The sequence below is a fragment of the Falco biarmicus genome, chromosome 1 (genome assembly GCF_023638135.1).
Source record: "Falco biarmicus isolate bFalBia1 chromosome 1, bFalBia1.pri, whole genome shotgun sequence".
NCBI classification, from domain to species: domain Eukaryota; kingdom Metazoa; phylum Chordata; class Aves; order Falconiformes; family Falconidae; genus Falco; species Falco biarmicus.
Window position 1 is genome coordinate 79854931 of NC_079288.1, and position 12099 is coordinate 79867029.

The 12099-nt window shown below is 45.3% G+C and overlaps 1 long non-coding RNA gene across 3 annotated transcripts; it reads left to right on the forward strand.

Moving 5' to 3' along the window:
• Positions 1 to 1189: 1189 nt before the first annotated feature.
• On the forward strand, positions 1190 to 11046 carry LOC130143832 (uncharacterized). 3 transcript variants are annotated; one of them, XR_008819889.1, is made up of 6 exons: positions 1190 to 5001; positions 5243 to 6027; positions 6406 to 6601; positions 6838 to 8085; positions 8523 to 8690; positions 10905 to 11046. It is a non-coding gene; the product is annotated as an uncharacterized LOC130143832 (long non-coding RNA). The 3 variants fall into 3 exon arrangements; XR_008819890.1 differs by having other exon boundaries at positions 7955 to 8085; XR_008819888.1 differs by having other exon boundaries at positions 6406 to 8085.
• The last annotated feature ends 1053 nt before the right edge of the window (positions 11047 to 12099 follow it).

Here is a 12099-nt window from a genome sequence, read left to right on the forward strand (position 1 = left end):
GTTTAGTGAATTTATTTGATGGCTGCCTAAAAACTCATGTCCTTCCTAATTTTAATTTGAAAATGAAAATGAGGCAGATCTGGAAAAAGCTCTTTTTTTTTTTTTTTTTTCCTCTCTGTTTATCACGGTGGTCTATCCCAGGCCTCCTGCTGGGAGGGCCTCTTACCTTCCTGCTGTGCCAGGCTATGAGGAGGTGGATTAAAAAAGCCTCTCCTTTGGGAATAGGTCCTTGTCGAGTCATGCCAGCTGTGAGGTTTGAGGGAAACCTTTTACTCATCCAATGTTTTGAGAGTGTGGAATAAATCTGTTCTTTGGGCAAAGAGAGAAAGAAGTGGCTGCTCCTTTGTTTGCCAGGCGATGGCTTGCAATGGCTCTGCTCATTTGGGGCATCTCCTTACAGACAGTGGCTGAAATGTCACTTGTGGAGTAAGGCACAGCCCGTAAGGTGTGACTGTATCGGGGTCCATCTTCCCCATGTTGCGCGTGAAACAGAAGTGGATGCCAAAATGGTGGTGTTTCCAGGGACCATGGAGATCCCACAGTCACGCTTGCCTTTTCCCCACATCAGTTACTTAGGAAAGAAAAATAAATCCTCGGAGCCATTTCTGTGGGAGCAGCCCTTTGATAGAGGCAGCTGCACAGGGGGCATCTCCCAGTGATGCCCTCTGAACACGAGAGGCTGGTGGTGACTGTTGGCATGTGAACGTTTGAAGGGCTTCTCATTCCTGTCACAGACCTGTGTTCTCCTGGGAGGCTCCTCCTTTCCTTGCCCCTCCTTACTGCTGCTGAACTGTGCTTCCAGGTGTCACAGAAGGACCAGGACACGGCTGTGGTCACAGAGGTGGAGAAAACACCCCAGCCACTACACCAGGTGAGGTGGCAGGAGTAGTAAGCCCCACGACAACTCCCTTCCGCCTTCTTGCTCTGCTACTTTGCTACCCTGAACATCATGCAACAAACCAGAGCTGCTCTGTGTATGGTAAAACTAATCCTCCCCCAGGCTGGGCAGAGAATGCTACCTCTGTGCTGATGGGGCAAATTTCTTGGTCGTGTCTTTCGTTTCTGCCTCTTCTCTGAGTTCTCAGGAAATCTGAGCAGTTCGGTGTTTGTGAGGCTGCTTCCTGCGGCGCGCCCCGCCTGACGTCGGCCAGCGTGGGCTCTGACGCACCCCGGCAGCCCTCTTGCAACCCCTGGCACCGGAGGCTGATGCCAAGACTTCTGCAAGGCTCACGCTGAAAAAAGAAACCAGATTCTGGTACCGACCAGAGAAAAGTCGGTTAAGGATGAGGGGTTTTGTGAGGTGCCTGTGGTCACTGGATGGGGAAGGTGGAAGTGCTCTAGGTCCTTGTTCATTTAACAGTGTCACATTAGTGGGGAGAGGGGGGTTAGGGTCCCACCTGGACCTGGGCCTTGGAAAGAAAAGTCCTGAGAATACTTTGGCTGAGTTTGGGCAGCAAGTAACCAACGTGCTCCCTGACTAAAGCCTTAAACCCAGAGAGGCTTCTGGCACAGGGCTTCTGCTTAACTGGGCTGCCAGAATTGCCATCTCCTGACTGCGTGACATGGCTGCATAAATGTCCTACATGACCGGTCAGACATCTCTGGAGTCTGCAGTCCATCTCATCTCACAGGCGCTTCCTTCCCTCCACTGTGTAGGGAAACTGGGGTGCCTCCAGGTGGCAGCCCTGTCCACTCAAAAAGAGGGGTTTGGTTTTCCCTTGAGATGACAAGGAGACATCGGTAGTGGAATTAGCTTGGGATTTAGTCCACCTTAGCAGCATGTTGGTGTGATGATGCTGTATGTGCTAGTAGTGATGCTCCCTGCTTTCATACAATGGTCCAGCACCTGTAGGACTTGTACCAAACCAGAAGATGTGGGGTCTGCCAGCCCACGGACAGGGTGGGCAGACTGACCCCCCAGCCTCTGTGGCAGCCTTGGTCCTGCCCGGGACCTGCTGGCAAGAATCATGGGGGCGGAAGAACGAGCATGAAACCAAGCACAGGCTTTAGTGATTGCAGCATTTAATTGACTGGTTACAGACAGGAACCTGGAAATATAATGTAAAAACATATTTAACTAAAAAAACCAACAACAAATCATTGAGAAGTAAAAACTGTGGTGGTCTATAGAAGCGATCGCTGCCACTGGCAAACAGCCTTCTGGAACTGGCTGGTAAGGTCAAAGTCTTCTGTGCTTGGGGCATACCTAGCAGCTATTGGGGAGAGAGGTGGAAAGCTCAGGCTTCAGCCATCTCTGCGCCACCAGGATTTAGGTGGTTGGGCACCACAAGCAGGTTCTTGGTGAGAAGTCAGATATCTACAGGTGGCAGCTGAGAGGCTCTTTGCAAAACCTGAGCTTGATCCCCTTGATCCAATCAATAACACCTTGAAGGACTTCTTAAAGGAGTTTAAAATAGCAATAAGTTGACAGCAGTAATGAAATTTGGGTGTTCCCAATATTTACAGCTCAGTTTCTATTCCCCAAAAAAGGATCAAAATCCAAATGTTTTAAGGATCTATCTAGCTCATTGCTCACAGGTGCTTTATGGTATTCAGGAAAATGCCCTGTTTTCTGACCAGAAAGAAGACTTGTAGGTTGATCATGCAGATTTGAAGTTTTGCTTTAATGCAGTGAAAAAGCAACACAAAGAGCTGGTGTCTGAATTCTGGTTAGTCTAATGATAGAAGTCCCTTTTATTCATGCTTTTATTTAAGGATGAGGTTTTCTTTCTGTCACAATGCACAGAATTATTTCTAAATTGTATTTGAGGCTTCTAGCAGAAGAGGTTAACTAACGCTGTGAACTCATCCACCCAGGGGAGCTCTGAATTAATATGGTGTTTGAGTGGGGAGATCAAAGCACTGATACCAGATGAAATGCTATTAACAGTTTTGCACAAGCAAAAATCTTCCAGAAATTTCAGTGCAAGACATTGGAACTGAGCAATGGCTGTGGATGGGGAAAAGGTGGCTCCATCCCAGTGCTGGCTTTATTTGATGGTCAAAGCAAAGGCTGACGGGAACAAATCATTCACCAGTTGTGGATGTATTGGCCATCGTCAAGTCTGTAATGTATCATCGGAGAAGTTGCACGGCAGGAGCAGAGGCAGCATGCTGTGCTGTCTTCTCCCAGATTCCCTGATGAAGACAAATGCTGAAATGTGTTGCTGTAGTTTGGATGTTCCAGCTTCCCAGCTTGTACTACAAGCCTCCTGCTTATTTTCCCACATTGTATCCCACTAAACAGTTCAGGAAGCTGCTCTACCCAGTGGTCGTTGGTGGAGTTTTTTCCCTCTTTTTAACTAGAAAGCCACCCATCTGGCAATGTTCCCTTCCGTTTGGCGGTTCTGCTGTTGATAGTAAAAGTCAAATTCTTTAAATAAGCTGAATTTGATTGCCATCCTTTCATCCCTTGTTGCTTTGCTAAAAAAAAAAAAAAAAGTGTTCCAGATAGAGACTCTGCATTTTTTTCAAAGCCTGCATATCTATCTTACGCCAATATTTTCCTAACTCCACAACTGAGATCAAATCAACAACTTATAAAGGTAGGCTTAGGCCAGTAATTAAGCAAGAACTCTAGGAAAGAATTAAGTGGGATCTACAGCATTGGCCTGTCCTTTTTCAAATGCCAAGTTTATATACGTGACCATGCATTTCAAATGGGTCAAAAGAGCTTGGTTGTAAGTACCCAACACATTGTTGTGAATTAATATTTAATCAAATGTACAACATAGGGCCGAATATTAAAGCTTATCTTTGATTTTTACTTTAATGATTTTCTTGGGTTTCTAAAACCCTCTGAAAATACTTCAGAGTATTTTCATATTTTATGTTATGTAATTATATAATATTTTAAAGAAACTAGATTTCATAAGTTTTACTCATATGATATATTTCTTAACTGCGATTAAAGCTACTGAGAATGTAAATCTACAAAGGGAAATCTAAGCATGACCTCATCAGCATAAAGTATGTGGGAGACTAATTTAGTTACATCCCTATTAGTAATGACAAATCAAATTGTTCCTCCTGTTAAATCACTAATATAGCAAGGTTTTGCGACTCAGCACATAGCACACACAATAAATCAGTTCAGGCTGTACACAAATACTGATGACTGCTTTATATCTGGGTTAGTTTCTGGTTCCAAACTACTTCAGTGCAGTTCAGTTGAGCCATCCTAGTTCCCTTAATACCTGGAAAGAAAAAAAACAAAGTTAATCTCTACTCCCATGTACCGTTTATTAAGCTCTCAACATCTATAAGCCTGTAGCTGATGGCTTAGCAACCTCTTTGGGAGGCCCAGCTCACCTGATGCGCTATCGGCAGCTCTGCCGTTACAGGGGAAGGGGGTGGATGAAATGAGGTCAGGCAGTGTAAGCTTACCCCGCGCCGAGGGGCGTTCGCTCCGCTCCGTAATGAAATTAATCAAGGTCGTTTAATTTGATCCTGTTTTATTGTTATAACATGAACCTATAATTTGAGGTAGCTCAGAGAGGCACAGTCTTATCTGTAATTATACCTTTATAATTACATTTATATTTTAAAGTAAACATTTTCATGTATTGCCGTAAATAGACTGTGTATGATAAAGAATAATGTTCTCTCATGCTGCTTTTCAGCCAGAGCTGCCTTACTGAAAACACGGGCTGTAAATGAGATGGGGGAGCGACTGAATTCAGTCAGTTGTGTGCTGTTTAATTTGGTTTCATGCGAGTGTTTTATGTATCTTACGTGTTAAGGATAAAACTGAGCTTAAACCCCTATGCAGGCCCAAAATCAAAGGCTAGGACAATTGAAAGAGACAAAGAACAACTGCTGTTTAGTCACGTTAACTTTTAAAAATTGCAAAGCCAAGGCAAAGAGCTTGTCTTCAGCTGGCAAAGCTCTAGGAGTTTGTGGCGGCTGAAAAACCACGTGCTGGAGACACCTCCAGACAGATGGCTGTGACAGCGGCGAGCAAGCAGCGAGGGACCAGCCCTGCCGATCCTGCAGGTGATGGTGAGGAAAAATTGCATTGCTTGTTCTGTGTTTAGCATCTCACTTGGTGAGACCACGATGCGGGTATGAAAGCACCTTTTGTCTGCACAGCCAATTTGGCTGCCTCCATTCCCCCCTGGGCTCTGCTCACCAGCTGTCTCTGCGGCATGCATATGAGCTCCCTCCTGTCTCCGCTCTGGAGCAAACCAACTGGTTTATCCCAAGAAGAAACCTTGACATAACTGACGGTGCTTTTTTCCAGGGCTGCCCAGACAGAAGAAGCTGTGATGAGCTGGACCAGACTTTACTCTGGACAGTCCTCCAACCATCCCAGGAGACCTCATGCCCACCAACCTCCATGCTCTGCTGCAGAACCCAAAACACCTTCAAATCCTGCTGCAAAAACATGATGCTGGCAGGCTGCCACCCAATCCTTTCATTGTTTGGAGAATTTCTAACTTAAAAAAAAAAAAGGGGGGGGGGGGGGAAAAAAAAAAAGGTCCTTGATAAAATAATTATTGACCAAGGGTCCATGGGGCTCTGTAGGGAGCTCAGAGGAGACCCAGGCCAAGTGCTACACAGTATGAAGGTAACCATTGCCCTTCAGAGAGTGCTGGTCCTTAGCGGTGTGGACACATGCCAGCCCATAGCAATGAGCAATGAGTTAATGGTGCCTCCCAGGCATTTTCCTAAGCGGCAGCGAACAGCAGCCTTTGCCAAGTAGCCAACACTCAGCATTTCCTTTCTTCTCCCTGAGATATTTCTGGACTTTGCAAACCTCTTCTTCCCTGTGGCTCGGTGCTCCAGCAGAAGAGCGGTGAGGACTCTGGAGCTGTACAAGTGGGTGCCGCAGAGGCAGGTGATGCAGCAGGTCCACGAGGACAGGTCTGCAGAGGCAGAATAAGGGCACCAAGCGTGGGGAGCCCAGAAGGAGGGAAACAACAAGCCTGTGCAGGAACCAGAAAAATACAGTGACGTTACTGGAAGAAAACAGCTCGGACATGAATCCCAACCCTACTCCATTTTGAAGGGAATCTCCTGAAACATGTAAGAAAACTAGAATTTATGCTGAACAGTTGAAAAGAAAAAGTTGAAATGTTTTTAGCGTGGTAAAAACTGAATTCAGAGATTTAGTGAGAAAGGGGGAGTGAAAGGGTCCTGAGTTCTTTACTTAACAATAACCTTAATGCAGCTACCAGCAATATCTTGAATGTATGTCACCCTCCGCAAACTAGTGCCAAAACTGGGCGCTAAACTCTGAAGGGCACAGTTGACACCGCCCTCAGGTACCTCTGGCTTAGCTCTCAGCAACAGACATTTTCCATTTCTCATCTATATTTACTTCATATTATATATATAATTGTAACTAAGCATCTGTCTATACTTGGCTTGTTCCCCTCTCTATTTAAACATGTACCTGAGAAGACTCATGAACAATTTGCAGTGAAGCCAATCATCTGTCACCAGCAATAAAAGCATTGATAGAAAATGTTCCAGTACATCCCTGCAAAATGAATATGTGAACACAGATTTGTAAAAGACGGACTAGAATTGAATGACAAGGGACCCGAGAGGTGCTGCATGAACAAGCCACACAAGAACCTCAAGGCCCAGCCATCAGGTCAGTGTGCCTTCTTTTAGCTTGCCACAGTATTTAGAAGTGACACGGTATTTTTGCAACTTTTATTTTTCAGTTTCTCATTTGTGATGGTTTTATATGAGACCACTGCTATAAAAATATTTGCTCACCTCCAGATAAGAAAAGAAATTGGCTTCTCAAGATGTTTCAATTTGAGCACCCAAAACCAATGGTCATGCCTGAAAATTTTGTCGCCTTCACTTTCTGTGTTGTCCCAGGATCCTTCAGAGCAGATATCCCCCCTCCAAAAAGTTGTGTAAACACGTACAGCCAAGTGACGGGTAACTGGACTCCATCAGAAGAAACTGGAAGGGCTGGAAAAGCTTTTTGTGCCTTGTTTCATACAAAGTCTGGGCTGGTTGGGGTGATATCAGTGGCTTCACTGGCACCACCTCCCAAACTGAAACCCATGGTTTCCTGGTCACTCTTACTCTTCTTCAGCATCTCTGGTAACAACACATCAGCAGCAACCTTGGCTGTTTGAACAGAAGTCTCCTGTCTGCAGTCTGTTATTAAATTCTCTTATGTCTTTATTAGATATCAGATGTGATGAAAGAAGGTGATGTCTCCAGGGAAATCTTGCATGAGGTGTGGAGATGGGATGCTAATGGACTGGGGAAGACAGAAAGTCTATGAGTATAATGATCTACTAACACCCCTGTGAGAGTATCAAGATCCAGATCTCTTTTTTGGTTGTTGGTTTTTTTCCTCCCCAGTGGAAAAGGCACTTGGGCAGTATATAGAACAAAGTACTTATCTCTCCCCCGCTCAGTAGTGCTCCTTCCTATTTTAAGGATGTTTTGGTGTCTTTGCTTTTTATTATTTTGCCATTCTGCGATCTCTATTCCTTTTATGTCACCTATTGGTACAACCGATGAGTCTTTCTTTCCATGTGACAGCTTCATTTCTGAGAAAAATGGCAAAATGACTGCAGAATCAGCATTTTAAGAAATAGTTGATTAAACAGGAGAGGGAAAGAAGGATCCAGACTGCAGGACTAAACCCTGAGGAGCTGGTGTGTGGGTGCCAGGCAACACCGTGGGGGCCTGCCCAAGGCAGGAGGAGCCAAACCCAGGGTAAAGAAATAAATAGGTTACAACATTGCACTGCATTGCATTTGTATTCCTTAATTTTAAAAATGTTAAAATAGAGGTAGGGTTGAAAGAATGTTTTTTGAATTATTTAAGGGCATGTGCTTAAAAGCTCAGAAAATGCAGAGATAATGGCTAAATCTATATGGTCAGGAATGTTGTGTCTACGTTAACCTCAGCCCCTACCCCTCCTGGCATGTCCTGGATGCATGCACACGTCCTGCTCCTTCCTCCTTCCCAACAGGCTTCTTGTGAAGGTCTGCAGATGTATTTATGATACCAGTAGTGTTCATAAAGGCCAGTTTTCATGCCAGAAACTCTCCTTTCTTTCACCATGGCCACAGGCTCCCCCCATGCCATTGGAGCTCACACCAGGTAGGTCCTGCCCCCCCACCCCTTTGCTCTGGGGCTGCTGAGGCCAAGTCCCAGGAACACCACGGCTGTGCTTGGGAGCACAGGGCGAGAGCGGCTGCCTGGGAGAAGGGCCATTCATGTGGGCTTCTCCTTAATGAACCCTTGCAGTTTGCAGTATGGCCCGAAAGATGCCTTTTCAATTGGGATGAACATTAGGCAATGTCCCTCATTCTTAGAAGTCTGGGATGTATTTGAGGATTAAAGTGAATTAAAACACCCTGGAAGTTTAAACTGGGTTTTTCTTTTATTAAATATCCAGGGAACCAAAGGGGAAGGAAAAAAAAAAAAAAAAAAAAAGACTTCTTAAAGATCTCTTTAAACTCATTTTTAGCTGTAAATTAATTAGAAATTTGTGGCTTTTTCTAACCTGGAATGCATTCTGCACTGCTATGCTGCAGCCCAGGGAAGGATGTGCTCTGCTCTGTCTTCTATATACGATAGAAAAAGGATCTTCCCCTTCAGTGCAAATCCCAGCCAAAGCTACGTGGGACGAGGACAACTGGTTCTGCAAGAGAAGTCCATGTACTCCAGGATCGTGGCTCACACCCATCTTGTCACACTTTCAGGTCTGGCTCCAGTTTGCTCTCCGTAAGCAGCTTTCCCCTGCGTCTCTCTGGGTGGGTGCACATGCTCACAGTGCAGTTGGATGCTGCGCACACACACACCCCTCCCCTTCTTTGGGAAAGCAAACCGAAGTGCAGTTTGCTTTCAGAATACATCTACGTTGCAGCTGTTATTAGCTGGCGCTTGGGCTCTTCTGAGCTCAGCAGTCAGAGGCAGCTGCTCGTTAACTGCACAGAAACCTGTGCCTTTACGAGGAAGGTGTGTTGTCGTTGGCCGGGTGGGCTGTGTTTCTTGGATTGCCTCAAAACTAGTTTTCTGCTTTAACAGACCTGAGTGGCTGGTGATCTTAACATTTTCTCTAATTGCTGTTTAACTTCAGAGCTCTTTTAATGTGTGTAGCAGTAGTACTTGCAAAGAAAATATTCTACCAGAATTTAAATAATTAAAAAAAAAAAATTATCCCAAGCCTTTACACATATAGGGAGAGACTTTAACAGGTGCGGAGGTTTTTAGGCACTGGGTTTAAAACAGCATAAGCACAGAAACAACAAAATTGGCCATAAGGGCAAGAAAGGTGGTGTCCTGCGACCCAGAAAGCAAGCAGTCTGTGCAAATTTCTTTTTAATGGATTTCTTAAGGTGTTGAAGGAGACTTGTTGGTTAATCTAACCTAAATCTGAGTTTAATTCCTGGTTTGCTACAGCTTATGATGATGATGATCAGGAGCTGATGTAGGATTGCTGGAAATGGATAAAGTGCTAGTAAACCCCATGACGTTTTAGCTTTGATTTGCCTAAGCGCAGGATCAGTGCGTTGACTGCTGAGCTGCAATTAGGACCTGGCTCTCTTCTTGCAGGAACCGGCGTCAGGGTAAATCTCTGATTCAGCACAGTATTTTGGCACAAGCCGAGCACTAAATGCACAGGCAGGACAGTAAAGTCTCTTACTCCTTTGTAGCCCACTCACACTGCCCGGAGCTCTGTGCACACCTCTCCACAGCTGTCCCTTATGTATGAGGCTTTGCTCTCCTGCCTTCAGACCTATGAAGAGTTGGGAGATGCAGGAGGGGTGGCAGACCTGCGGAAATCCCGGTCCTCCCTCCTGTCCCAAAACCGAGAGGGAGCACCTCCAATGGAGGTGACTGATGTTATAACCCCACAGCAGAACCGTAGGCAGGCACCTTTTCATAGCCTGCCCAGGCTGCAGGTAAGACAATGACCAAAATTGTCCAGATAACATCCAACTGGAGATGTAAGGTTTTGGCTTAAGGAAACTGTATGCCCAGAAGGTCTGCTGGGGAACAAAAAAGCCCAAGAAACTACAAAAAAACGTAGGCGCTCCACGGTGACATAATTGTGTGACTTAGCAACAGGGCTCCCATGGGGAATAAGGAACGCATCCAAGCAAACCAGTCATTTATTGCTGCAAACCCTGGCATGGGCACAGAGAGACCTGCACTCCTGCAAACAACCCCTCAGCAGGGGCAGCTCTGCAAATCTTGTCATCTTCTAGGAAGTCAGTCTTGTGTCACGTCAAAAACCCTTCCTTATTCCTGATGCCACAAGTCAGTGGAGGCCAGAGGATGAATGGGGCATTGCTCTCCACCAAAGCATCCCCAGGGGTCTGTGTCTGCTGGGGCTAAGCTGAGCTGTGATCCTGCCCTTCGGGGAAGCGGAGGAGCTCGGATCGGTCTCAGCCTGGCTTACATCTTTTTGCACTACCAAATACATGTATTCAAATTTTCCGTGCTCGGATGTCTACAAAATAATACAACACCCCTCCTCTGCTCGGGTTGTCTTTTATAAGCACTCAAGAACAGCGTAAACAACTACCCCATGCTTACCATGAATCATGCCACAACCGTTCCCCTGCAGCAATACAGATAAGCGCTCCTGCTGCAAGCCCTGAACACAAATTTATCAGCCAAGTTTCTCTCCGTTGGCACGACCCTTTTGTGATATCATACATGAGCCAAATTAGTATTCTTGGGATGGCAGGAAGTGCTTTTTTCTCCAAGTATTTCCGCGAGCAGCCAGGCTCCGGTGGTGCGACCGACCCCACCGAGCCCTGAGCACAAGGAACAGCTTTTCCTGATCTCCTTCATCTGTGGCTTGGCTGAAGGCTGGGGTTGGCAATTGCAGGCATGCTATGCCTTTTTTAATTTATTTTTTTTTTCTCTGGAAGAGTTGATTTGGGATCTTGCTTCTGTGTTTTCAGGGTCTCCACATGCCCTTCCCTTTCTGGCCATCAGCTGCCAGCAGGGCTGCAGGAGCTGTCTGAGACACAGACTCCTTCAACAATGGAGCAAAATGATTTTTTCCTAAGTGAAGGCCTACCATATAAAGTGAGACTTACCTCAGCCGCTGAGTTCCCTTGTGTTTTGGCTGGCTTTTAAATGTCTTGGGATGTGTATCTTTATTTGCAAATAATTTTCACTGAGAAATGACTGAGGGCCTCTGGATACAGCTGTTCTCTAAAATCAATGACACTTCTGAGCCATCAACGCCTCCATCCCAACTGTAACTCAGCTGTCCTGTAGCAGTTAAATGTAACCAGGAATTAAAATACTGGGTTTTGGGGGGGGTTGTGTGTTTTGGCTTCTTTTGGGTTGTGGGTTTTTTTTTTAAATTCTCACTGTGAAGCACTGAGATTTTATGTCTTTCTATCTTTGAGTTCAAACTAATGCCAAGGGAATCATTCAGTGAATGCTACTAAATATTTGTTCAGGATGGGAACCTCCAGCACTGCTTCAACTGAAAGATTTTCTTCTGTGCAGTCTTGACTGACAGAGTTGTCCTCTCCTTTTGTAAAAAGCATATTTTCATGCTGTTGTTTCAACAAGACTTGAAGGTTTTGCATGCCTGGGGCCATTGTGTAGCTACTGGAGCTCTGCTCTACTGGCAAACTTTCTTCGCTTACAGGTTATTAATACTTTCTTCATTAGCATTTTAACATTGCAAAATGAAAACCGCATACATCAGTGATGGACATTGGAGATAAGTTTGTGAATGTAAAGCATCATCAGTCATGACAATGAGCAGGTAGCAAATGTCTGCTCTCTGCTCCACCCCCAAGCAGTTGCAGGTGGTCCAGCTGTTCGTCAGCCTGGTTTGTAAAGTACCAGGTAGCGGTATCAGCCCAAAAAGTCTTTCATCATAACATTTAAGATCCTTTCTCAGGTGTGTCTACTCTTTTTGTCACCCAACACCCTCTCCTGATTTGTAAAAGTGTCTGTATGTAAAGTAACTGTAAAAGTGTTAATATGGCAGCTCATACGAAGATGCCCACAGCTTTAAAAATATTTAACTGCCCTTAAGATGCTAGCCTCATTCTAGGGGGGAATCACCTTCTTTTCCGCTTTCTCTTGTCTGTATTTACTCTGTGTGGGCTCACCAAAACCTGTTAGCAGGAG